The following is a 26,492-nucleotide window of genomic DNA, read 5'->3' as shown; positions in this document are numbered from 1 at the left end:
AACTGATCAGAAAGAAAATGCATATAATGTAAAAGGGAAAGATCTATTTCATACTAAAACTCATTACATGCACTTTTTTAGTCTTACATGCCAGGAGTTCATTATAAATTACTAACAGAGTTCCCTGTTGGTAAAATGTGGCACAGTAATGTATGCAAGACCACAAAAGGGGTTGATTTTGCTGGTTTCTGACTCTCAAGCTTTGATCTTTTTTACTTTCTACAGCTTCAATGCAGTAGCCACTGACCCTTAGGAACTTAAGCCTAGAAAAATGGCTTGGAACATCAGTTTCATTGTACGCTAATGGGACACTGGTTTGGGAAGGATATTAGTCAAAACAAAGGAAATAATTTTAGCCATATGATAAGACTATCAGAGAACATTTGTTTTAGTCCAAATAAATGCAGGGAAATTTTCTGGAGTACTCCTGCTAGATATCCTGATTTTAGAAGTCAGCAATGCTTTTCTTTAGAAGTTTTTCCTTTCCTCATTTTTTCCTTTTACAGTTTTTCTAAAAATATCTAGGACTGTACATTAATGGCCAAAAGATTTCAGACTGATACAAAATTTGGCTTTCACAAAGTTTACTGCTTCAGATTTTATAGTGGTAATTTGTGTTAACGCTAGATTATTATGAAAAGAGATCAGATGATTTGTCCAAAATTATAAACTAATTTCTTACCATAAAAATTAACTTAATAACAAAAAACTCATTTCCACTGAATTTCGGCTCTCCAAAAATTACCTGCTTACATGATTTCAGTGATCTCGTTAGCGAAGCAGAAAGTGTTTATGAGGACAAGGCAGCTGATATCACTCTGTTCTCATCTTTAAACTTATTTCGACACTTTTTAGCCAAAGAATGTCCACGTTTTGCATATCTTGTAAACACATACAAAAATGACTTTTAAAAAGGTTCAAATTAAAAAAACAACTTGGGACTACTGAAAACAGGAAACAGAACACCAATCACTAGACAAACAATATGCAATAATTTATTGTGCCCTATATGCTATTGTTTGTGTCAATGAGCCTTTAGTATCTGCTCCTTCTACGTTCTTTGACAAGTTCAAACCTAAATACGGCTTCTAATTTTCTCTAAATGTTAATATTAAGCGCAGATCTGATACTTTTTTTTTCCTTTTTCATATTTCCAACAACTGAGACAAAGTATGAATGTCACACAAACTTTAAAATATGACTCTGGTGGGACTCGAACCCACAACCTTTGAATCACATCAGTTCCCTAGAAGTCCAATGCGCTATCCATTGCGCCACAGAGCCACAAGTCTCTTACTTGAAGTAGGTGTTTTGTCAAATCTAGATACTCAACATTTTCCTGATGACTGGATAACAGAAAGATTTCTTTTCTCTATGGAACTTTGCTTTTGTTTTCTTATTTGTAAAGGTAAAACTGATCAGAAAGAAAATGCATATAATGTAAAAGGGAAAGATCTATTTCATACTAAAACTCATTACATGCACTTTTTTAGTCTTACATGCCAGGAGTTCATTATAAATTACTAACAGAGTTCCCTGTTGGTAAAATGTGGCACAGTAATGTATGCAAGACCACAAAAGGGGTTGATTTTGCTGGTTTCTGACTCTCAAGCTTTGATCTTTTTTACTTTCTACAGCTTCAATGCAGTAGCCACTGACCCTTAGGAACTTAAGCCTAGAAAAATGGCTTGGAACATCAGTTTCGTTGTACGCTAATGGGACACTGGTTTGGGAAGGATATTAGTCAAAACAAAGGAAATAATTTTAGCCATATGATAAGACTATCAGAGAACATTTGTTTTAGTCCAAATGAATGCAGGGAAATTTTCTGGAGTGCTCCTGCTAGATATCCTGATTTTAGAAGTCAGCTATGCTTTTCTTTAGAAGTTTTTCCTTTCCTCATTTTTTCCTTTTACAGTTTTTCTAAAAATATCTAGGACTGTACATTAATGGCCAAAAGATTTCAGACTGATACAAAATTTGGCTTTCACAAAGTTTACTGCTTCAGATTTTATAGTGGTAATTTGTGTTAACGCTAGATTATTATGAAAAGAGTTCAGATGATTTGTCCAAAATTATAAACTAATTTCTTACCATAAAAATTAACTTAATAACAAAAAACTCATTTCCACTGAATTTCGGCTCTCCAAAAATTACTTGCTTACATGATTTCAGTGATCTCGTTAGCGAAGCAGAAAGTGTTTATTAGGACAAGGCAGCTGATATCACTCTGTTCTCATCTTTAAACTTATTTCGACACTTTTTAGCCAAAGAATGTCCACGTTTTGCATATCTTGTAAACACATACAAAAATGACTTTTAAAAAGGTTCAAATTAAAAAAAGAACTTGGGACTACTGAAAACAGGAAACAGAACACCAATCACTAGACAAACAATATGCAATAATTTATTGTGCCCTATATGCTATTGTTTGTGTCAATGAGCCTTTAGTATCTGCTCCTTCTACGTTCTTTGACAAGTTCAAACCTAAATACGGCTTCTAATTTTCTCTAAATGTTAATATTAAGCGCAGATCTGATACATTTTTTTTCCTTTTTCATATTTCCAACAACTGAGACAAAGTATGAATGTCACACAAACTTTAAAATATGACTCTGGTGGGACTCAAACCCACAACCTTTGAATCACATCAGTTCCCTAGAAGTCCAATGCGCTATCCATTGCGCCACAGAGCCACAAGTCTCTTACTTGAAGTAGGTGTTTTGTCAAATCTAGATACTCAACATTTTCCTGATGACTGGATAACAGAAAGATTTCTTTTCTCTATGGAACTTTGCTTTTGTTTTCTTATTTGTAAAGGTAAAACTGATCAGAAAGAAAATGCATATAATGTAAAAGGGAAAGATCTATTTCATACTAAAACTCATTACATGCACTTTTTTAGTCTTACATGCCAGGAGTTCATTATAAATTACTAACAGAGTTCCCTGTTGGTAAAATGTGGCACAGTAATGTATGCAAGACCACAAAAGGGGTTGATTTTGCTGGTTTCTGACTCTCAAGCTTTGATCTTTTTTACTTTCTACAGCTTCAATGCAGTAGCCACTGACCCTTAGGAACTTAAGCCTAGAAAAATGGCTTGGAACATCAGTTTCGTTGTACGCTAATGGGACACTGGTTTGGGAAGGATATTAGTCAAAACAAAGGAAATAATTTTAGCCATATGATAAGACTATCAGAGAACATTTGTTTTAGTCCAAATGAATGCAGGGAAATTTTCTGGAGTGCTCCTGCTAGATATCCTGATTTTAGAAGTCAGCTATGCTTTTCTTTAGAAGTTTTTCCTTTCCTCATTTTTTCCTTTTACAGTTTTTCTAAAAATATCTAGGACTGTACATTAATGGCCAAAAGATTTCAGACTGATACAAAATTTGGCTTTCACAAAGTTTACTGCTTCAGATTTTATAGTGGTAATTTGTGTTAACGCTAGATTATTATGAAAAGAGTTCAGATGATTTGTCCAAAATTATAAACTAATTTCTTACCATAAAAATTAACTTAATAACAAAAAACTCATTTCCACTGAATTTCGGCTCTCCAAAAATTACCTGCTTACATGATTTCAGTGATCTCGTTAGCGAAGCAGAAAGTGTTTATGAGGACAAGGCAGCTGATATCACTCTGTTCTCATCTTTAAACTTATTTCGACACTTTTTAGCCAAAGAATGTCCACGTTTTGCATATCTTGTAAACACATACAAAAATGACTTTTAAAAAGGTTCAAATTAAAAAAACAACTTGGGACTACTGAAAACAGGAAACAGAACACCAATCACTAGACAAACAATATGCAATAATTTATTGTGCCCTATATGCTATTGTTTGTGTCAATGAGCCTTTAGTATCTGCTCCTTCTACGTTCTTTGACAAGTTCAAACCTAAATACGGCTTCTAATTTTCTCTAAATGTTAATATTAAGCGCAGATCTGATACATTTTTTTTCCTTTTTCATATTTCCAACAACTGAGACAAAGTATGAATGTCACACAAACTTTAAAATATGACTCTGGTGGGACTCGAACCCACAACCTTTGAATCACATCAGTTCCCTAGAAGTCCAATGCGCTATCCATTGCGCCACAGAGCCACAAGTCTCTTACTTGAAGTAGGTGTTTTGTCAAATCTAGATACTCAACATTTTCCTGATGACTGGATAACAGAAAGATTTCTTTTCTCTATGGAACTTTGCTTTTGTTTTCTTATTTGTAAAGGTAAAACTGATCAGAAAGAAAATGCATATAATGTAAAAGGGAAAAATCTATTTCATACTAAAACTCATTACATGCACTTTTTTAGTCTTACATGCCAGGAGTTCATTATAAATTACTAACAGAGTTCCCTGTTGGTAAAATGTGGCACAGTAATGTATGCAAGACCACAAAAGGGGTTGATTTTGCTGGTTTCTGACTCTCAAGCTTTGATCTTTTTTACTTTCTACAGCTTCAATGCAGTTGCCACTGACCCTTAGGAACTTAAGCCTAGAAAAATGGCTTGGAACATCAGTTTCATTGTACGCTAATGGGACACTGGTTTGGGAAGGATATTAGTCAAAACAAAGGAAATAATTTTAGCCATATGATAAGACTATCAGAGAACATTTGTTTTAGTCCAAATAAATGCAGGGAAATTTTCTGGAGTACTCCTGCTAGATATCCTGATTTTAGAAGTCAGCAATGCTTTTCTTTAGAAGTTTTTCCTTTCCTCATTTTTTCCTTTTACAGTTTTTCTAAAAATATCTAGGACTGTACATTAATGGCCAAAAGATTTCAGACTGATACAAAATTTGGCTTTCACAAAGTTTACTGCTTCAGATTTTATAGTGGTAATTTGTGTTAACGCTAGATTATTATGAAAAGAGATCAGATGATTTGTCCAAAATTATAAACTAATTTCTTACCATAAAAATTAACTTAATAACAAAAAACTCATTTCCACTGAATTTCGGCTCTCCAAAAATTACCTGCTTACATGATTTCAGTGATCTCGTTAGCGAAGCAGAAAGTGTTTATGAGGACAAGGCAGCTGATATCACTCTGTTCTCATCTTTAAACTTATTTCGACACTTTTTAGCCAAAGAATGTCCACGTTTTGCATATCTTGTAAACACATACAAAAATGACTTTTAAAAAGGTTCAAATTAAAAAAACAACTTGGGACTACTGAAAACAGGAAACAGAACACCAATCACTAGACAAACAATATGCAATAATTTATTGTGCCCTATATGCTATTGTTTGTGTCAATGAGCCTTTAGTATCTGCTCCTTCTACGTTCTTTGACAAGTTCAAACCTAAATACGGCTTCTAATTTTCTCTAAATGTTAATATTAAGCGCAGATCTGATACATTTTTTTTCCTTTTTCATATTTCCAACAACTGAGACAAAGTATGAATGTCACACAAACTTTAAAATATGACTCTGGTGGGACTCGAACCCACAACCTTTGAATCACATCAGTTCCCTAGAAGTCCAATGCGCTATCCATTGCGCCACAGAGCCACAAGTCTCTTACTTGAAGTAGGTGTTTTGTCAAATCTAGATACTCAACATTTTCCTGATGACTGGATAACAGAAAGATTTCTTTTCTCTATGGAACTTTGCTTTTGTTTTCTTATTTGTAAAGGTAAAACTGATCAGAAAGAAAATGCATATAATGTAAAAGGGAAAGATCTATTTCATACTAAAACTCATTACATGCACTTTTTTAGTCTTACATGCCAGGAGTTCATTATAAATTACTAACAGAGTTCCCTGTTGGTAAAATGTGGCACAGTAATGTATGCAAGACCACAAAAGGGGTTGATTTTGCTGGTTTCTGACTCTCAAGCTTTGATCTTTTTTACTTTCTACAGCTTCAATGCAGTAGCCACTGACCCTTAGGAACTTAAGCCTAGAAAAATGGCTTGGAACATCAGTTTCATTGTACGCTAATGGGACACTGGTTTGGGAAGGATATTAGTCAAAACAAAGGAAATAATTTTAGCCATATGATAAGACTATCAGAGAACATTTGTTTTAGTCCAAATAAATGCAGGGAAATTTTCTGGAGTACTCCTGCTAGATATCCTGATTTTAGAAGTCAGCAATGCTTTTCTTTAGAAGTTTTTCCTTTCCTCATTTTTTCCTTTTACAGTTTTTCTAAAAATATCTAGGACTGTACATTAATGGCCAAAAGATTTCAGACTGATACAAAATTTGGCTTTCACAAAGTTTACTGCTTCAGATTTTATAGTGGTAATTTGTGTTAACGCTAGATTATTATGAAAAGAGATCAGATGATTTGTCCAAAATTATAAACTAATTTCTTACCATAAAAATTAACTTAATAACAAAAAACTCATTTCCACTGAATTTCGGCTCTCCAAAAATTACCTGCTTACATGATTTCAGTGATCTCGTTAGCGAAGCAGAAAGTGTTTATGAGGACAAGGCAGCTGATATCACTCTGTTCTCATCTTTAAACTTATTTCGACACTTTTTAGCCAAAGAATGTCCACGTTTTGCATATCTTGTAAACACATACAAAAATGACTTTTAAAAAGGTTCAAATTAAAAAAACAACTTGGGACTACTGAAAACAGGAAACAGAACACCAATCACTAGACAAACAATATGCAATAATTTATTGTGCCCTATATGCTATTGTTTGTGTCAATGAGCCTTTAGTATCTGCTCCTTCTACGTTCTTTGACAAGTTCAAACCTAAATACGGCTTCTAATTTTCTCTAAATGTTAATATTAAGCGCAGATCTGATACATTTTTTTTCCTTTTTCATATTTCCAACAACTGAGACAAAGTATGAATGTCACACAAACTTTAAAATATGACTCTGGTGGGACTCGAACCCACAACCTTTGAATCACATCAGTTCCCTAGAAGTCCAATGCGCTATCCATTGCGCCACAGAGCCACAAGTCTCTTACTTGAAGTAGGTGTTTTGTCAAATCTAGATACTCAACATTTTCCTGATGACTGGATAACAGAAAGATTTCTTTTCTCTATGGAACTTTGCTTTTGTTTTCTTATTTGTAAAGGTAAAACTGATCAGAAAGAAAATGCATATAATGTAAAAGGGAAAGATCTATTTCATACTAAAACTCATTACATGCACTTTTTTAGTCTTACATGCCAGGAGTTCATTATAAATTACTAACAGAGTTCCCTGTTGGTAAAATGTGGCACAGTAATGTATGCAAGACCACAAAAGGGGTTGATTTTGCTGGTTTCTGACTCTCAAGCTTTGATCTTTTTTACTTTCTACAGCTTCAATGCAGTAGCCACTGACCCTTAGGAACTTAAGCCTAGAAAAATGGCTTGGAACATCAGTTTCGTTGTACGCTAATGGGACACTGGTTTGGGAAGGATATTAGTCAAAACAAAGGAAATAATTTTAGCCATATGATAAGACTATCAGAGAACATTTGTTTTAGTCCAAATGAATGCAGGGAAATTTTCTGGAGTGCTCCTGCTAGATATCCTGATTTTAGAAGTCAGCTATGCTTTTCTTTAGAAGTTTTTCCTTTCCTCATTTTTTCCTTTTACAGTTTTTCTAAAAATATCTAGGACTGTACATTAATGGCCAAAAGATTTCAGACTGATACAAAATTTGGCTTTCACAAAGTTTACTGCTTCAGATTTTATAGTGGTAATTTGTGTTAACGCTAGATTATTATGAAAAGAGTTCAGATGATTTGTCCAAAATTATAAACTAATTTCTTACCATAAAAATTAACTTAATAACAAAAAACTCATTTCCACTGAATTTCGGCTCTCCAAAAATTACTTGCTTACATGATTTCAGTGATCTCGTTAGCGAAGCAGAAAGTGTTTATTAGGACAAGGCAGCTGATATCACTCTGTTCTCATCTTTAAACTTATTTCGACACTTTTTAGCCAAAGAATGTCCACGTTTTGCATATCTTGTAAACACATACAAAAATGACTTTTAAAAAGGTTCAAATTAAAAAAAGAACTTGGGACTACTGAAAGCAGGAAACAGAACACCAATCACTAGACAAACAATATGCAATAATTTATTGTGCCCTATATGCTATTGTTTGTGTCAATGAGCCTTTAGTATCTGCTCCTTCTACGTTCTTTGACAAGTTCAAACCTAAATACGGCTTCTAATTTTCTCTAAATGTTAATATTAAGCGCAGATCTGATACATTTTTTTTCCTTTTTCATATTTCCAACAACTGAGACAAAGTATGAATGTCACACAAACTTTAAAATATGACTCTGGTGGGACTCAAACCCACAACCTTTGAATCACATCAGTTCCCTAGAAGTCCAATGCGCTATCCATTGCGCCACAGAGCCACAAGTCTCTTACTTGAAGTAGGTGTTTTGTCAAATCTAGATACTCAACATTTTCCTGATGACTGGATAACAGAAAGATTTCTTTTCTCTATGGAACTTTGCTTTTGTTTTCTTATTTGTAAAGGTAAAACTGATCAGAAAGAAAATGCATATAATGTAAAAGGGAAAGATCTATTTCATACTAAAACTCATTACATGCACTTTTTTAGTCTTACATGCCAGGAGTTCATTATAAATTACTAACAGAGTTCCCTGTTGGTAAAATGTGGCACAGTAATGTATGCAAGACCACAAAAGGGGTTGATTTTGCTGGTTTCTGACTCTCAAGCTTTGATCTTTTTTACTTTCTACAGCTTCAATGCAGTAGCCACTGACCCTTAGGAACTTAAGCCTAGAAAAATGGCTTGGAACATCAGTTTCGTTGTACGCTAATGGGACACTGGTTTGGGAAGGATATTAGTCAAAACAAAGGAAATAATTTTAGCCATATGATAAGACTATCAGAGAACATTTGTTTTAGTCCAAATGAATGCAGGGAAATTTTCTGGAGTGCTTTTGCTAGATATCCTGATTTTAGAAGTCAGCTATGCTTTTCTTTAGAAGTTTTTCCTTTCCTCATTTTTTCCTTTTACAGTTTTTCTAAAAATATCTAGGACTGTACATTAATGGCCAAAAGATTTCAGACTGATACAAAATTTGGCTTTCACAAAGTTTACTGCTTCAGATTTTATAGTGGTAATTTGTGTTAACGCTAGATTATTATGAAAAGAGTTCAGATGATTTGTCCAAAATTATAAACTAATTTCTTACCATAAAAATTAACTTAATAACAAAAAACTCATTTCCACTGAATTTCGGCTCTCCAAAAATTACTTGCTTACATGATTTCAGTGATCTCGTTAGCGAAGCAGAAAGTGTTTATTAGGACAAGGCAGCTGATATCACTCTGTTCTCATCTTTAAACTTATTTCGACACTTTTTAGCCAAAGAATGTCCACGTTTTGCATATCTTGTAAACACATACAAAAATGACTTTTAAAAAGGTTCAAATTAAAAAAAGAACTTGGGACTACTGAAAGCAGGAAACAGAACACCAATCACTAGACAAAGAATATGCAATAATTTATTGTGCCCTATATGCTATTGTTTGTGTCAATGAGCCTTTAGTATCTGCTCCTTCTACGTTCTTTGACAAGTTCAAACCTAAATACGGCTTCTAATTTTCTCTAAATGTTAATATTAAGCGCAGATCTGATACATTTTTTTTCCTTTTTCATATTTCCAACAACTGAGACAAAGTATGAATGTCACACAAACTTTAAAATATGACTCTGGTGGGACTCAAACCCACAACCTTTGAATCACATCAGTTCCCTAGAAGTCCAATGCGCTATCCATTGCGCCACAGAGCCACAAGTCTCTTACTTGAAGTAGGTGTTTTGTCAAATCGAGATACTCAACATTTTCCTGATGACTGGATAACAGAAAGATTTCTTTTCTCTATGGAACTTTGCTTTTGTTTTCTTATTTGTAAAGGTAAAACTGATCAGAAAGAAAATGCATATAATGTAAAAGGGAAAGATCTATTTCATACTAAAACTCATTACATGCACTTTTTTAGTCTTACATGCCAGGAGTTCATTATAAATTACTAACAGAGTTCCCTGTTGGTAAAATGTGGCACAGTAATGTATGCAAGACCACAAAAGGGGTTGATTTTGCTGGTTTCTGACTCTCAAGCTTTGATCTTTTTTACTTTCTACAGCTTCAATGCAGTAGCCACTGACCCTTAGGAACTTAAGCCTAGAAAAATGGCTTGGAACATCAGTTTCATTGTACGCTAATGGGACACTGGTTTGGGAAGGATATTAGTCAAAACAAAGGAAATAATTTTAGCCATATGATAAGACTATCAGAGAACATTTGTTTTAGTCCAAATAAATGCAGGGAAATTTTCTGGAGTACTCCTGCTAGATATCCTGATTTTAGAAGTCAGCAATGCTTTTCTTTAGAAGTTTTTCCTTTCCTCATTTTTTCCTTTTACAGTTTTTCTAAAAATATCTAGGACTGTACATTAATGGCCAAAAGATTTCAGACTGATACAAAATTTGGCTTTCACAAAGTTTACTGCTTCAGATTTTATAGTGGTAATTTGTGTTAACGCTAGATTATTATGAAAAGAGATCAGATGATTTGTCCAAAATTATAAACTAATTTCTTACCATAAAAATTAACTTAATAACAAAAAACTCATTTCCACTGAATTTCGGCTCTCCAAAAATTACCTGCTTACATGATTTCAGTGATCTCGTTAGCGAAGCAGAAAGTGTTTATGAGGACAAGGCAGCTGATATCACTCTGTTCTCATCTTTAAACTTATTTCGACACTTTTTAGCCAAAGAATGTCCACGTTTTGCATATCTTGTAAACACATACAAAAATGACTTTTAAAAAGGTTCAAATTAAAAAAACAACTTGGGACTACTGAAAACAGGAAACAGAACACCAATCACTAGACAAACAATATGCAATAATTTATTGTGCCCTATATGCTATTGTTTGTGTCAATGAGCCTTTAGTATCTGCTCCTTCTACGTTCTTTGACAAGTTCAAACCTAAATACGGCTTCTAATTTTCTCTAAATGTTAATATTAAGCGCAGATCTGATACATTTTTTTTCCTTTTTCATATTTCCAACAACTGAGACAAAGTATGAATGTCACACAAACTTTAAAATATGACTCTGGTGGGACTTGAACCCACAACCTTTGAATCACATCAGTTCCCTAGAAGTCCAATGCGCTATCCATTGCGCCACAGAGCCACAAGTCTCTTACTTGAAGTAGGTGTTTTGTCAAATCTAGATACTCAACATTTTCCTGATGACTGGATAACAGAAAGATTTCTTTTCTCTATGGAACTTTGCTTTTGTTTTCTTATTTGTAAAGGTAAAACTGATCAGAAAGAAAATGCATATAATGTAAAAGGGAAAGATCTATTTCATACTAAAACTCATTACATGCACTTTTTTAGTCTTACATGCCAGGAGTTCATTATAAATTACTAACAGAGTTCCCTGTTGGTAAAATGTGGCACAGTAATGTATGCAAGACCACAAAAGGGGTTGATTTTGCTGGTTTCTGACTCTCAAGCTTTGATCTTTTTTACTTTCTACAGCTTCAATGCAGTAGCCACTGACCCTTAGGAACTTAAGCCTAGAAAAATGGCTTGGAACATCAGTTTCGTTGTACGCTAATGGGACACTGGTTTGGGAAGGATATTAGTCAAAACAAAGGAAATAATTTTAGCCATATGATAAGACTATCAGAGAACATTTGTTTTAGTCCAAATGAATGCAGGGAAATTTTCTGGAGTGCTCCTGCTAGATATCCTGATTTTAGAAGTCAGCTATGCTTTTCTTTAGAAGTTTTTCCTTTCCTCATTTTTTCCTTTTACAGTTTTTCTAAAAATATCTAGGACTGTACATTAATGGCCAAAAGATTTCAGACTGATACAAAATTTGGCTTTCACAAAGTTTACTGCTTCAGATTTTATAGTGGTAATTTGTGTTAACGCTAGATTATTATGAAAAGAGTTCAGATGATTTGTCCAAAATTATAAACTAATTTCTTACCATAAAAATTAACTTAATAACAAAAAACTCATTTCCACTGAATTTCGGCTCTCCAAAAATTACTTGCTTACATGATTTCAGTGATCTCGTTAGCGAAGCAGAAAGTGTTTATTAGGACAAGGCAGCTGATATCACTCTGTTCTCATCTTTAAACTTATTTCGACACTTTTTAGCCAAAGAATGTCCACGTTTTGCATATCTTGTAAACACATACAAAAATGACTTTTAAAAAGGTTCAAATTAAAAAAAGAACTTGGGACTACTGAAAGCAGGAAACAGAACACCAATCACTAGACAAACAATATGCAATAATTTATTGTGCCCTATATGCTATTGTTTGTGTCAATGAGCCTTTAGTATCTGCTCCTTCTACGTTCTTTGACAAGTTCAAACCTAAATACGGCTTCTAATTTTCTCTAAATGTTAATATTAAGCGCAGATCTGATACATTTTTTTTCCTTTTTCATATTTCCAACAACTGAGACAAAGTATGAATGTCACACAAACTTTAAAATATGACTCTGGTGGGACTCAAACCCACAACCTTTGAATCACATCAGTTCCCTAGAAGTCCAATGCGCTATCCATTGCGCCACAGAGCCACAAGTCTCTTACTTGAAGTAGGTGTTTTGTCAAATCGAGATACTCAACATTTTCCTGATGACTGGATAACAGAAAGATTTCTTTTCTCTATGGAACTTTGCTTTTGTTTTCTTATTTGTAAAGGTAAAACTGATCAGAAAGAAAATGCATATAATGTAAAAGGGAAAGATCTATTTCATACTAAAACTCATTACATGCACTTTTTTAGTCTTACATGCCAGGAGTTCATTATAAATTACTAACAGAGTTCCCTGTTGGTAAAATGTGGCACAGTAATGTATGCAAGACCACAAAAGGGGTTGATTTTGCTGGTTTCTGACTCTCAAGCTTTGATCTTTTTTACTTTCTACAGCTTCAATGCAGTAGCCACTGACCCTTAGGAACTTAAGCCTAGAAAAATGGCTTGGAACATCAGTTTCATTGTACGCTAATGGGACACTGGTTTGGGAAGGATATTAGTCAAAACAAAGGAAATAATTTTAGCCATATGATAAGACTATCAGAGAACATTTGTTTTAGTCCAAATAAATGCAGGGAAATTTTCTGGAGTACTCCTGCTAGATATCCTGATTTTAGAAGTCAGCAATGCTTTTCTTTAGAAGTTTTTCCTTTCCTCATTTTTTCCTTTTACAGTTTTTCTAAAAATATCTAGGACTGTACATTAATGGCCAAAAGATTTCAGACTGATACAAAATTTGGCTTTCACAAAGTTTACTGCTTCAGATTTTATAGTGGTAATTTGTGTTAACGCTAGATTATTATGAAAAGAGTTCAGATGATTTGTCCAAAATTATAAACTAATTTCTTACCATAAAAATTAACTTAATAACAAAAAACTCATTTCCACTGAATTTCGGCTCTCCAAAAATTACTTGCTTACATGATTTCAGTGATCTCGTTAGCGAAGCAGAAAGTGTTTATTAGGACAAGGCAGCTGATATCACTCTGTTCTCATCTTTAAACTTATTTCGACACTTTTTAGCCAAAGAATGTCCACGTTTTGCATATCTTGTAAACACATACAAAAATGACTTTTAAAAAGGTTCAAATTAAAAAAAGAACTTGGGACTACTGAAAGCAGGAAACAGAACACCAATCACTAGACAAACAATATGCAATAATTTATTGTGCCCTATATGCTATTGTTTGTGTCAATGAGCCTTTAGTATCTGCTCCTTCTACGTTCTTTGACAAGTTCAAACCTAAATACGGCTTCTAATTTTCTCTAAATGTTAATATTAAGCGCAGATCTGATACATTTTTTTTCCTTTTTCATATTTCCAACAACTGAGACAAAGTATGAATGTCACACAAACTTTAAAATATGACTCTGGTGGGACTCAAACCCACAACCTTTGAATCACATCAGTTCCCTAGAAGTCCAATGCGCTATCCATTGCGCCACAGAGCCACAAGTCTCTTACTTGAAGTAGGTGTTTTGTCAAATCGAGATACTCAACATTTTCCTGATGACTGGATAACAGAAAGATTTCTTTTCTCTATGGAACTTTGCTTTTGTTTTCTTATTTGTAAAGGTAAAACTGATCAGAAAGAAAATGCATATAATGTAAAAGGGAAAGATCTATTTCATACTAAAACTCATTACATGCACTTTTTTAGTCTTACATGCCAGGAGTTCATTATAAATTACTAACAGAGTTCCCTGTTGGTAAAATGTGGCACAGTAATGTATGCAAGACCACAAAAGGGGTTGATTTTGCTGGTTTCTGACTCTCAAGCTTTGATCTTTTTTACTTTCTACAGCTTCAATGCAGTAGCCACTGACCCTTAGGAACTTAAGCCTAGAAAAATGGCTTGGAACATCAGTTTCATTGTACGCTAATGGGACACTGGTTTGGGAAGGATATTAGTCAAAACAAAGGAAATAATTTTAGCCATATGATAAGACTATCAGAGAACATTTGTTTTAGTCCAAATAAATGCAGGGAAATTTTCTGGAGTACTCCTGCTAGATATCCTGATTTTAGAAGTCAGCAATGCTTTTCTTTAGAAGTTTTTCCTTTCCTCATTTTTTCCTTTTACAGTTTTTCTAAAAATATCTAGGACTGTACATTAATGGCCAAAAGATTTCAGACTGATACAAAATTTGGCTTTCACAAAGTTTACTGCTTCAGATTTTATAGTGGTAATTTGTGTTAACGCTAGATTATTATGAAAAGAGATCAGATGATTTGTCCAAAATTATAAACTAATTTCTTACCATAAAAATTAACTTAATAACAAAAAACTCATTTCCACTGAATTTCGGCTCTCCAAAAATTACCTGCTTACATGATTTCAGTGATCTCGTTAGCGAAGCAGAAAGTGTTTATGAGGACAAGGCAGCTGATATCACTCTGTTCTCATCTTTAAACTTATTTCGACACTTTTTAGCCAAAGAATGTCCACGTTTTGCATATCTTGTAAACACATACAAAAATGACTTTTAAAAAGGTTCAAATTAAAAAAACAACTTGGGACTACTGAAAACAGGAAACAGAACACCAATCACTAGACAAACAATATGCAATAATTTATTGTGCCCTATATGCTATTGTTTGTGTCAATGAGCCTTTAGTATCTGCTCCTTCTACGTTCTTTGACAAGTTCAAACCTAAATACGGCTTCTAATTTTCTCTAAATGTTAATATTAAGCGCAGATCTGATACATTTTTTTTCCTTTTTCATATTTCCAACAACTGAGACAAAGTATGAATGTCACACAAACTTTAAAATATGACTCTGGTGGGACTCGAACCCACAACCTTTGAATCACATCAGTTCCCTAGAAGTCCAATGCGCTATCCATTGCGCCACAGAGCCACAAGTCTCTTACTTGAAGTAGGTGTTTTGTCAAATCTAGATACTCAACATTTTCCTGATGACTGGATAACAGAAAGATTTCTTTTCTCTATGGAACTTTGCTTTTGTTTTCTTATTTGTAAAGGTAAAACTGATCAGAAAGAAAATGCATATAATGTAAAAGGGAAAGATCTATTTCATACTAAAACTCATTACATGCACTTTTTTAGTCTTACATGCCAGGAGTTCATTATAAATTACTAACAGAGTTCCCTGTTGGTAAAATGTGGCACAGTAATGTATGCAAGACCACAAAAGGGGTTGATTTTGCTGGTTTCTGACTCTCAAGCTTTGATCTTTTTTACTTTCTACAGCTTCAGTGCAGTAGCCACTGACCCTTAGGAACTTAAGCCTAGAAAAATGGCTTGGAACATCAGTTTCGTTGTACGCTAATGGGACACTGGTTTGGGAAGGATATTAGTCAAAACAAAGGAAATAATTTTAGCCATATGATAAGACTATCAGAGAACATTTGTTTTAGTCCAAATGAATGCAGGGAAATTTTCTGGAGTGCTCCTGCTAGATATCCTGATTTTAGAAGTCAGCTATGCTTTTCTTTAGAAGTTTTTCCTTTCCTCATTTTTTCCTTTTACAGTTTTTCTAAAAATATCTAGGACTGTACATTAATGGCCAAAAGATTTCAGACTGATACAAAATTTGGCTTTCACAAAGTTTACTGCTTCAGATTTTATAGTGGTAATTTGTGTTAACGCTAGATTATTATGAAAAGAGTTCAGATGATTTGTCCAAAATTATAAACTAATTTCTTACCATAAAAATTAACTTAATAACAAAAAACTCATTTCCACTGAATTTCGGCTCTCCAAAAATTACTTGCTTACATGATTTCAGTGATCTCGTTAGCGAAGCAGAAAGTGTTTATTAGGACAAGGCAGCTGATATCACTCTGTTCTCATCTTTAAACTTATTTCGACACTTTTTAGCCAAAGAATGTCCACGTTTTGCATATCTTGTAAACACATACAAAAATGACTTTTAAAAAGGTTCAAATTAAAAAAAGAACTTGGGACTACTGAAAGCAGGAAACAGAACACCAATCACTAGACAAACAATATGCAATAATTTATTGTGCCCTATATGCTATTGTTTGTGTCAATGAGCCTTTAGTATCTGCTCCTTCTACGTTCTTTGACAAGTTCAAACCTAAATACGGCTTCTAATTTTCTCTAAATGTTAATATTAAGCGCAGATCTGATACATTTTTTTTCCTTTTTCATATTTCCAACAACTGAGACAAAGTATGAATGTCACACAAACTTTAAAATATGACTCTGGTGGGACTCAAACCCACAACCTTTGAATCACATCAGTTCCCTAGAAGTCCAATGCGCTATCCATTGCGCCACAGAGCCACAAGTCTCTTACTTGAAGTAGGTGTTTTGTCAAATCGAGATACTCAACATTTTCCTGATGACTGGATAACAGAAAGATTTCTTTTCTCTATGGAACTTTGCTTTTGTTTTCTTATTTGTAAAGGTAAAACTGATCAGAAAGAAAATGCATATAATGTAAAAGGGAAAGATCTATTTCATACTAAAACTCATTACATGCACTTTTTTAGTCTTACATGCCAGGAGTTCATTATAAATTACTAACAGAGTTCCCTGTTGGTAAAATGTGGCACAGTAATGTATGCAAGACCACAAAAGGGGTTGATTTTGCTGGTTTCTGACTCTCAAGCTTTGATCTTTTTTACTTTCTACAGCTTCAATGCAGTAGCCACTGACCCTTAGGAACTTAAGCCTAGAAAAATGGCTTGGAACATCAGTTTCATTGTACGCTAATGGGACACTGGTTTGGGAAGGATATTAGTCAAAACAAAGGAAATAATTTTAGCCATATGATAAGACTATCAGAGAACATTTGTTTTAGTCCAAATAAATGCAGGGAAATTTTCTGGAGTACTCCTGCTAGATATCCTGATTTTAGAAGTCAGCAATGCTTTTCTTTAGAAGTTTTTCCTTTCCTCATTTTTTCCTTTTACAGTTTTTCTAAAAATATCTAGGACTGTACATTAATGGCCAAAAGATTTCAGACTGATACAAAATTTGGCTTTCACAAAGTTTACTGCTTCAGATTTTATAGTGGTAATTTGTGTTAACGCTAGATTATTATGAAAAGAGTTCAGATGATTTGTCCAAAATTATAAACTAATTTCTTACCATAAAAATTAACTTAATAACAAAAAACTCATTTCCACTGAATTTCGGCTCTCCAAAAATTACTTGCTTACATGATTTCAGTGATCTCGTTAGCGAAGCAGAAAGTGTTTATTAGGACAAGGCAGCTGATATCACTCTGTTCTCATCTTTAAACTTATTTCGACACTTTTTAGCCAAAGAATGTCCACGTTTTGCATATCTTGTAAACACATACAAAAATGACTTTTAAAAAGGTTCAAATTAAAAAAAGAACTTGGGACTACTGAAAGCAGGAAACAGAACACCAATCACTAGACAAACAATATGCAATAATTTATTGTGCCCTATATGCTATTGTTTGTGTCAATGAGCCTTTAGTATCTGCTCCTTCTACGTTCTTTGACAAGTTCAAACCTAAATACGGCTTCTAATTTTCTCTAAATGTTAATATTAAGCGCAGATCTGATACATTTTTTTTCCTTTTTCATATTTCCAACAACTGAGACAAAGTATGAATGTCACACAAACTTTAAAATATGACTCTGGTGGGACTCAAACCCACAACCTTTGAATCACATCAGTTCCCTAGAAGTCCAATGCGCTATCCATTGCGCCACAGAGCCACAAGTCTCTTACTTGAAGTAGGTGTTTTGTCAAATCGAGATACTCAACATTTTCCTGATGACTGGATAACAGAAAGATTTCTTTTCTCTATGGAACTTTGCTTTTGTTTTCTTATTTGTAAAGGTAAAACTGATCAGAAAGAAAATGCATATAATGTAAAAGGGAAAGATCTATTTCATACTAAAACTCATTACATGCACTTTTTTAGTCTTACATGCCAGGAGTTCATTATAAATTACTAACAGAGTTCCCTGTTGGTAAAATGTGGCACAGTAATGTATGCAAGACCACAAAAGGGGTTGATTTTGCTGGTTTCTGACTCTCAAGCTTTGATCTTTTTTACTTTCTACAGCTTCAATGCAGTAGCCACTGACCCTTAGGAACTTAAGCCTAGAAAAATGGCTTGGAACATCAGTTTCGTTGTACGCTAATGGGACACTGGTTTGGGAAGGATATTAGTCAAAACAAAGGAAATAATTTTAGCCATATGATAAGACTATCAGAGAACATTTGTTTTAGTCCAAATGAATGCAGGGAAATTTTCTGGAGTGCTCCTGCTAGATATCCTGATTTTAGAAGTCAGCTATGCTTTCTTTAGAAGTTTTTCCTTTCCTCATTTTTTCCTTTTACAGTTTTTCTAAAAATATCTAGGACTGTACATTAATGGCCAAAAGATTTCAGACTGATACAAAATTTGGCTTTCACAAAGTTTACTGCTTCAGATTTTATAGTGGTAATTTGTGTTAACGCTAGATTATTATGAAAAGAGATCAGATGATTTGTCCAAAATTATAAACTAATTTCTTACCATAAAAATTAACTTAATAACAAAAAACTCATTTCCACTGAATTTCGGCTCTCCAAAAATTACCTGCTTACATGATTTCAGTGATCTCGTTAGCGAAGCAGAAAGTGTTTATGAGGACAAGGCAGCTGATATCACTCTGTTCTCATCTTTAAACTTATTTCGACACTTTTTAGCCAAAGAATGTCCACGTTTTGCATATCTTGTAAACACATACAAAAACGACTTTTAAAAATGTTCAAATTAAAAAAAAGAACTTGGGACTACTGAAAACAGGAAACAGAACACCAACCACTAGACAAAAAATATGTAATAATTTACTGTGCGCTATATGCTATCGTTTGTGTCAATGAGCCTTTAGTATCTGCTCCTTCTACGTTCTTTGACAAGTTCAATCCTAAATACGGCTTCTAATTTTCTCTAAATGTTAATATGAAGTGGAGATCTGATACATTTTTTATCCTTTTTCATATTTCCAACAACAACTGAGACAAAGTATGAATGTCACACAAACTTCAAAACACGACTCTGGGGGTACTGGAACCCACAACCTTTGAATCACATCAGCTCCCTAGAAGTGCAACGCGCTATCCATTGCGCCACAGAGCCACAAGTCTCTTACTTGAAGTAGGTGTTTTGTCAAATCTAGATTCTCAACATCTTCCTGATGACTGGATAACAGAAAGATTTATTTTCTCTTTGTAACTTTGCTTTTGTTTTCTTATTTGTAAAGGTAAAACTGATCAGAAAGAAAATGCATATATTGTAAAAGGGAAAGATCTATTTCATACTAAAACTCATTACATGCACTTTTTTAGTCTTACATGCCAGGAGTTCATTATAAATTACTAACAGAGTTCCCTGTTGGTAAAGTGTGGCACAGTAATGTATGCAAGACCACAAAAGGGGTTGCTTTTGCTGGTTTCTAACTCTCAAGCTTTGATCTTTTTTACTTTCTACAGCTTCAATGCAGTAGCCACTGACCCTTAGGAACTTAAGCCTAGAAAAATGGCTTCGAACATCAGTTTCGTTGTACGCTAATGGGACACTGGTTTGGGAAGAATATTAGTCAAAACAAAGGAAATAGTCTTATCATATGGCTAAAATTATCAGAGAACATTTGTTTTAGTCCAAATAAATGCAGGGAAATTTTCAGTAGTGCTCCTGCTAGATATCCTGATTTTAGAAGTCAGCTATGCTTTTCTTTAGAAGTTTTTCCTTTCCTTATTTTTTCCTTTTACAGTTTTTCTAAAAATTTATAGGACTGTACATTAATGGCCAAAAGATTTCAGACTGATACAAAATTTAGCTTTCACAAAGTTTACTGCTTCAGATTTTATAGTGGTAATATGTGTTAACTCTAGATTATTCTGAAAAGAGATCAGATGATTAGTGGTAATTTGTGTTAACGCTAGATTATTATGAAAAGAGATCAGATGATTTGTCCAAAATTATAAACTAATTTCTTACCATAAAAAATTAACTTAATAACAAAAAACTCATTTCCACTGAATTTCGGCTCTCCAAAAATTACCTGCTTACATGATTTCAGTGATCTCGTTAGCGAAGCAGAAAGTGTTTATGAGGACAAGGCAGCTGATATCACTCTGTTCTCATCTTTAAACATATTTTGACACTTTTCAGCCAAAGAATGTCCACGTTTTGCATATCTTGTAAACACATACAAAAATGACTTTTAAAAAGGTTCAAATTAAAAAAAGAACTTGGGATTAGTGAAAACAGGAAACAGAACACCAATCACTAGACAAACAATATGCAATAATTTATTGTGCCCTATATGCTATTGTTTGTGTCAATGAGCCTTTAGTAGCTGCTCCATCTACATTCTTTGACAAGTTCAAACCTAAATACGGCTTCTAATTTTCTCTAAATGTTAATATGAAGCGCAGATCTGACACATTTTTTTTCCTTTTTCATATTTCCAACAACAACTGAGACAAAGTATTAATGTCACACAAACTTTAAAATATGACTTCGGTGGGACTCGAACCCACAACCTTTGAATCACATCAGTTCTCTAGAAGTCCAATGCGCTATCCATTGCGCCACAGAGCCACAAGTCTCTTACTTGAAGTAGGTGTTCAAATCTAGATACTCAACATTTTCCTGATGACTGGATAACAGAAAGATTTCTTTTCTCTATGGAACTTTGCTTTTGTTTTCTTATTTGTAAAGGTAAAACTGATCAGAAAGAAAATGCATATAATGTAAAAGGGAAAGATCTATTTCATACTAAAACTCATTACATGCACTTTTTTAGTCTTACATGCCAGGAGTTCATTATAAATTACTAACAGAGTTCCCTGTTGGTAAAATGTGGCACAGTAATGTATGCAAGACCACAAAAGGGGTTGATTTTGCTGGTTTCTGACTCTCAAGCTTTGATCTTTTTTACTTTCTACAGCTTCAATGCAGTAGCCACTGACCCTTAGGAACTTAAGCCTAGAAAAATGGCTTGGAACATCAGTTTCGTTGTACGCTAATGGGACACTGGTTTGGGAAGGATATTAGTCAAAACAAAGGAAATAATTTTAGCCATATGATAAGACTATCAGAGAACATTTGTTTTAGTCCAAATGAATGCAGGGAAATTTTCTGGAGTGCTCCTGCTAGATATCCTGATTTTAGAAGTCAGCTATGCTTTTCTTTAGAAGTTTTTCCTTTCCTCATTTTTTCCTTTTACAGTTTTTCTAAAAATATCTAGGACTGTACATTAATGGCCAAAAGATTTCAGACTGATACAAAATTTGGCTTTCACAAAGTTTACTGCTTCAGATTTTATAGTGGTAATTTGTGTTAACGCTAGATTATTATGAAAAGAGTTCAGATGATTTGTCCAAAATTATAAACTAATTTCTTACCATAAAAATTAACTTAATAACAAAAAACTCATTTCCACTGAATTTCGGCTCTCCAAAAATTACTTGCTTACATGATTTCAGTGATCTTGTTAGCGAAGCAGAAAGTGTTTATGAGGACAAGGCAGCTGATATCACTCTGTTCTCATCTTTAAACTTATTTCGACACTTTTTAGCCAAAGAATGTCCACGTTTTGCATATCTTGTAAACACATACAAAAATGACTTTTAAAAAGGTTCAAATTAAAAAAAGAACTTGGGACTACTGAAAACAGGAAACAGAACACCAATCACTAGACAAACAATATGCAATAATTTATTGTGCCCTATATGCTATTGTTTGTGTCAATGAGCCTTTAGTATCTGCTCCTTCTACGTTCTTTGACAAGTTCAAACCTAAATACGGCTTCTAATTTTCTCTAAATGTTAATATTAAGCGCAGATCTGATACATTTTTTTTCCTTTTTCATATTTCCAACAACTGAGACAAAGTATGAATGTCACACAAACTTTAAAATATGACTCTGGTGGGACTCAAACCCACAACCTTTGAATCACATCAGTTCCCTAGAAGTCCAATGCGCTATCCATTGCGCCACAGAGCCACAAGTCTCCTACTTGAAGTAGGTTTTTTGTCAAATCTAGATACTCAACATTTTCCTGATGACTGGATAACAGAAAGATTTCTTTTCTCTATGGAACTTTGCTTTTGTTTTCTTATTTGTAAAGGTAAAACTGATCAGAAAGAAAATGCATATAATGTAAAAGGGAAAGATCTATTTCATACTAAAACTCATTACATGCACTTTTTTAGTCTTACATGCCAGGAGTTCATTATAAATTACTAACAGAGTTCCCTGTTGGTAAAATGTGGCACAGTAATGTATGCAAGACCACAAAAGGGGTTGATTTTGCTGGTTTCTGACTCTCAAGCTTTGATCTTTTTTACTTTCTACAGCTTCAATGCAGTAGCCACTGACCCTTAGGAACTTAAGCCTAGAAAAATGGCTTGGAACATCAGTTTCATTGTACGCTAATGGGACACTGGTTTGGGAAGGATATTAGTCAAAACAAAGGAAATAATTTTAGCCATATGATAAGACTATCAGAGAACATTTGTTTTAGTACAAATAAATGCAGGGAAATTTTCTGGAGTACTCCTGCTAGATATCCTGATTTTAGAAGTCAGCAATGCTTTTCTTTAGAAGTTTTTCCTTTCCTCATTTTTTCCTTTTACAGTTTTTCTAAAAATATCTAGGACTGTACATTAATGGCCAAAAGATTTCAGACTGATACAAAATTTGGCTTTCACAAAGTTTACTGCTTCAGATTTTATAGTGGTAATTTGTGTTAACGCTAGATTATTATGAAAAGAGATCAGATGATTTGTCCAAAATTATAAACTAATTTCTTACCATAAAAATTAACTTAATAACAAAAAACTCATTTCCACTGAATTTCGGCTCTCCAAAAATTACCTGCTTACATGATTTCAGTGATCTCGTTAGCGAAGCAGAAAGTGTTTATGAGGACAAGGCAGCTGATATCACTCTGTTCTCATCTTTAAACTTATTTCGACACTTTTTAGCCAAAGAATGTCCACGTTTTGCATATCTTGTAAACACATACAAAAATGACTTTTAAAAAGGTTCAAATTAAAAAAAGAACTTGGGACTACTGAAAACAGGAAACAGAACACCAATCACTAGACAAACAATATGCAATAATTTATTGTGCCCTATATGCTATTGTTTGTGTCAATGAGCCTTTAGTATCTGCTCCTTCTACGTTCTTTGACAAGTTCAAACCTAAATACGGCTTCTAATTTTCTCTAAATGTTAATATTAAGCGCAGATCTGATACATTTTTTTTCCTTTTTCATATTTCCAACAACTGAGACAAAGTATGAATGTCACACAAACTTTAAAATATGACTCTGGTGGGACTCGAACCCACAACCTTTGAATCACATCAGTTCCCTAGAAGTCCAATGTGCTATCCATTGCGCCACAGAGCCACAAGTCTCTTACGTGAAGTAGGTGTTTTGTCAAATCTAGATACTCAACATTTTCCTGATGACTGGATAACAGAAAGATTTCTTTTCTCTATGGAACTTTGCTTTTGTTTTCTTATTTATAAAGGTAAAACTGATCAGAAAGAAAATGCATATAATGTAAAAGGGAAAGATCTATTTCATACTAAAACTCATTACATGCACTTTTTTAGTCTTACATGCCAGGAGTTCATTATAAATTACTAACAGAGTTCCCTGTTGGTAAAATGTGGCACAGTAATGTATGCAAGACCACAAAAGGGGTTGATTTTGCTGGTTTCTGACTCTCAAGCTTTGATCTTTTTTACTTTCTACAGCTTCAATGCAGTAGCCACTGACCCTTAGGAACTTAAGCCTAGAAAAATGGCTTGGAACATCAGTTTCATTGTACGCTAATGGGACACTGGTTTGGGAAGGATATTAGTCAAAACAAAGGAAATAATTTTAGCCATATGATAAGACTATCAGAGAACATTTGTTTTAGTCCAAATAAATGCAGGGAAATTTTCTGGAGTGCTCCTGCTAGATATCCTGATTTTAGAAGTCAGCAATGCTTTTCTTTAGAAGTTTTTCCTTTCCTCATTTTTTCCTTTTACAGTTTTTCTAAAAATATCTAGGACTGTACATTAATGGCTAAAAGATTTCAGACTGATACAAAATTTGGCTTTCACAAAGTTTACTGCTTCAGATTTTATAGTGGTAATTTGTGTTAACGCTAGATTATTATGAAAAGAGTTCAGATGATTTGTCCAAAATTATAAACTAATTTCTTACCATAAAAATTAACTTAATAACAAAAAACTCATTTCCACTGAATTTCGGCTCCCCAAAAATTACTTGCTTACATGATTTCAGTGATCTCGTTAGCGAAGCAGAAAGTGTTTATGAGGACAAGGCAGCTGATATCACTCTGTTCTCATCTTTAAACTTATTTCAACACTTTTTAGCCAAAGAATGTCCACGTTTTGCATATCTTGTAAACACATACAAAAATGACTTTTAAAAAGGTTCAAATTAAAAAAAGAACTTGGGACTACTGAAAACAGGAAACAGAACACCAATCACTAGACAAACAATATGCAATAATTTATTGTGCCCTATATGCTATTGTTTGTGTCAATGAGCCTTTAGTATCTGCTCCTTCTACGTTCTTTGACAAGTTCAAACCTAAATACGGCTTCTAATTTTCTCTAAATGTTAATATGAAGTGCAGATCTGATACATTTTTTTTCCTTTTTCATATTTCCAACAACTGAGACAAAGTATGAATGTCACACAAACTTTAAAATATGACTCTGGTGGGACTCGAACCCACAACCTTTGAATCACATCAGTTCCCTAGAAGTCCAATGCGCTATCCATTGCGCCACAGAGCCACAAGTCTCTTACTTGAAGTAGGTGTTTTGTCAAATCTAGATACTCAACATTTTCCTGATGACTGGATAACAGAAAGATTTCTTTTCTCTATGGAACTTTGCTTTTGTTTTCTTATTTGTAAAGGTAAAACTGATCAGAAAGAAAATGCATATAATGTAAAAGGGAAAGATCTATTTCATACTAAAACTCATTACATGCACTTTTTTAGTCTTACATGCCAGGAGTTCATTATAAATTACTAACAGAGTTCCCTGTTGGTAAAATGTGGCACAGTAATGTATGCAAGACCACAAAAGGGGTTGATTTTGCTGGTTTCTGACTCTCAAGCTTTGATCTTTTTTACTTTCTACAGCTTCAATGCAGTAGCCACTGACCCTTAGGAACTTAAGCCTAGAAAAATGGCTTGGAACATCAGTTTCATTGTACGCTAATGGGACACTGGTTTGGGAAGGATATTAGTCAAAACAAAGGAAATAATTTTAGCCATATGATAAGACTATCAGAGAACATTTGTTTTAGTCCAAATAAATGCAGGGAAATTTTCTGGAGTACTCCTGCTAGATATCCTGATTTTAGAAGTCAGCAATGCTTTTCTTTAGAAGTTTTTCCTTTCCTCATTTTTTCCTTTTACAGTTTTTCTAAAAATATCTAGGACTGTACATTAATGGCCAAAAGATTTCAGACTGATACAAAATTTGGCTTTCACAAAGTTTACTGCTTCAGATTTTATAGTGGTAATTTGTGTTAACGCTAGATTATTATGAAAAGAGATCAGATGATTTGTCCAAAATTATAAACTAATTTCTTACCATAAAAATTAACTTAATAACAAAAAACTCATTTCCACTGAATTTCGGCTCTCCAAAAATTACCTGCTTATATGATTTCAGTGATCTCGTTAGCGAAGCAGAAAGTGTTTATGAGGACAAGGCAGCTGATATCACTCTGTTCTCATCTTTAAACTTATTTCGACACTTTTTAGCCAAAGAATGTCCACGTTTTGCATATCTTGTAAACACATACAAAAATGACTTTTAAAAAGGTTCAAATTAAAAAAAGAACTTGGGACTACTGAAAACAGGAAACAGAACACCAATCACTAGACAAACAATATGCAATAATTTATTGTGCCCTATATGCTATTGTTTG

The 26,492-nt window shown here is 33.8% G+C and overlaps 17 non-coding genes across 17 annotated transcripts; all 17 read right to left on the bottom strand.

Moving 5' to 3' along the window:
* Positions 1-1,198: 1,198 nt before the first annotated feature.
* Positions 1,199-1,284, bottom strand: TRNAR-UCU (transfer RNA arginine (anticodon UCU)). The gene is given in 2 exon segments: positions 1,199-1,234; positions 1,248-1,284. It is a non-coding gene; the product is annotated as a tRNA-Arg (tRNA).
* A 1,326-nt stretch (positions 1,285-2,610) lies between these two features.
* On the bottom strand, positions 2,611-2,696 carry TRNAR-UCU (transfer RNA arginine (anticodon UCU)). The gene is given in 2 exon segments: positions 2,611-2,646; positions 2,660-2,696. It is a non-coding gene; the product is annotated as a tRNA-Arg (tRNA).
* A 1,326-nt stretch (positions 2,697-4,022) lies between these two features.
* TRNAR-UCU (transfer RNA arginine (anticodon UCU)) lies at positions 4,023-4,108 on the bottom strand. Its single transcript is given in 2 exon segments — positions 4,023-4,058; positions 4,072-4,108. It is a non-coding gene; the product is annotated as a tRNA-Arg (tRNA).
* A 1,326-nt stretch (positions 4,109-5,434) lies between these two features.
* TRNAR-UCU (transfer RNA arginine (anticodon UCU)) lies at positions 5,435-5,520 on the bottom strand. Its single transcript is given in 2 exon segments — positions 5,435-5,470; positions 5,484-5,520. It is a non-coding gene; the product is annotated as a tRNA-Arg (tRNA).
* A 1,326-nt stretch (positions 5,521-6,846) lies between these two features.
* On the bottom strand, positions 6,847-6,932 carry TRNAR-UCU (transfer RNA arginine (anticodon UCU)). The gene is given in 2 exon segments: positions 6,847-6,882; positions 6,896-6,932. It is a non-coding gene; the product is annotated as a tRNA-Arg (tRNA).
* A 1,326-nt stretch (positions 6,933-8,258) lies between these two features.
* Positions 8,259-8,344, bottom strand: TRNAR-UCU (transfer RNA arginine (anticodon UCU)). The gene is given in 2 exon segments: positions 8,259-8,294; positions 8,308-8,344. It is a non-coding gene; the product is annotated as a tRNA-Arg (tRNA).
* A 1,326-nt stretch (positions 8,345-9,670) lies between these two features.
* On the bottom strand, positions 9,671-9,756 carry TRNAR-UCU (transfer RNA arginine (anticodon UCU)). Its single transcript is given in 2 exon segments — positions 9,671-9,706; positions 9,720-9,756. It is a non-coding gene; the product is annotated as a tRNA-Arg (tRNA).
* A 1,326-nt stretch (positions 9,757-11,082) lies between these two features.
* Positions 11,083-11,168, bottom strand: TRNAR-UCU (transfer RNA arginine (anticodon UCU)). Its single transcript is given in 2 exon segments — positions 11,083-11,118; positions 11,132-11,168. It is a non-coding gene; the product is annotated as a tRNA-Arg (tRNA).
* A 1,326-nt stretch (positions 11,169-12,494) lies between these two features.
* Positions 12,495-12,580, bottom strand: TRNAR-UCU (transfer RNA arginine (anticodon UCU)). The gene is given in 2 exon segments: positions 12,495-12,530; positions 12,544-12,580. It is a non-coding gene; the product is annotated as a tRNA-Arg (tRNA).
* Positions 12,581-13,906: 1,326 nt separating this feature from the next.
* Positions 13,907-13,992, bottom strand: TRNAR-UCU (transfer RNA arginine (anticodon UCU)). The gene is given in 2 exon segments: positions 13,907-13,942; positions 13,956-13,992. It is a non-coding gene; the product is annotated as a tRNA-Arg (tRNA).
* A 1,326-nt stretch (positions 13,993-15,318) lies between these two features.
* TRNAR-UCU (transfer RNA arginine (anticodon UCU)) lies at positions 15,319-15,404 on the bottom strand. Its single transcript is given in 2 exon segments — positions 15,319-15,354; positions 15,368-15,404. It is a non-coding gene; the product is annotated as a tRNA-Arg (tRNA).
* Positions 15,405-16,730: 1,326 nt separating this feature from the next.
* On the bottom strand, positions 16,731-16,816 carry TRNAR-UCU (transfer RNA arginine (anticodon UCU)). The gene is given in 2 exon segments: positions 16,731-16,766; positions 16,780-16,816. It is a non-coding gene; the product is annotated as a tRNA-Arg (tRNA).
* A 1,326-nt stretch (positions 16,817-18,142) lies between these two features.
* On the bottom strand, positions 18,143-18,228 carry TRNAR-UCU (transfer RNA arginine (anticodon UCU)). The gene is given in 2 exon segments: positions 18,143-18,178; positions 18,192-18,228. It is a non-coding gene; the product is annotated as a tRNA-Arg (tRNA).
* Positions 18,229-21,024: 2,796 nt separating this feature from the next.
* TRNAR-UCU (transfer RNA arginine (anticodon UCU)) lies at positions 21,025-21,110 on the bottom strand. The gene is given in 2 exon segments: positions 21,025-21,060; positions 21,074-21,110. It is a non-coding gene; the product is annotated as a tRNA-Arg (tRNA).
* A 1,322-nt stretch (positions 21,111-22,432) lies between these two features.
* Positions 22,433-22,518, bottom strand: TRNAR-UCU (transfer RNA arginine (anticodon UCU)). The gene is given in 2 exon segments: positions 22,433-22,468; positions 22,482-22,518. It is a non-coding gene; the product is annotated as a tRNA-Arg (tRNA).
* Positions 22,519-23,844: 1,326 nt separating this feature from the next.
* Positions 23,845-23,930, bottom strand: TRNAR-UCU (transfer RNA arginine (anticodon UCU)). Its single transcript is given in 2 exon segments — positions 23,845-23,880; positions 23,894-23,930. It is a non-coding gene; the product is annotated as a tRNA-Arg (tRNA).
* A 1,326-nt stretch (positions 23,931-25,256) lies between these two features.
* Positions 25,257-25,342, bottom strand: TRNAR-UCU (transfer RNA arginine (anticodon UCU)). Its single transcript is given in 2 exon segments — positions 25,257-25,292; positions 25,306-25,342. It is a non-coding gene; the product is annotated as a tRNA-Arg (tRNA).
* Between the last annotated feature and the right edge of the window lie 1,150 nt (positions 25,343-26,492).

The sequence above is a fragment of the Ranitomeya variabilis genome, chromosome 1 (assembly GCF_051348905.1).
Source record: "Ranitomeya variabilis isolate aRanVar5 chromosome 1, aRanVar5.hap1, whole genome shotgun sequence".
NCBI classification, from domain to species: Eukaryota; Metazoa; Chordata; class Amphibia; order Anura; family Dendrobatidae; genus Ranitomeya; species Ranitomeya variabilis.
This window is presented reverse-complemented; position numbering and strand designations above follow the sequence as displayed.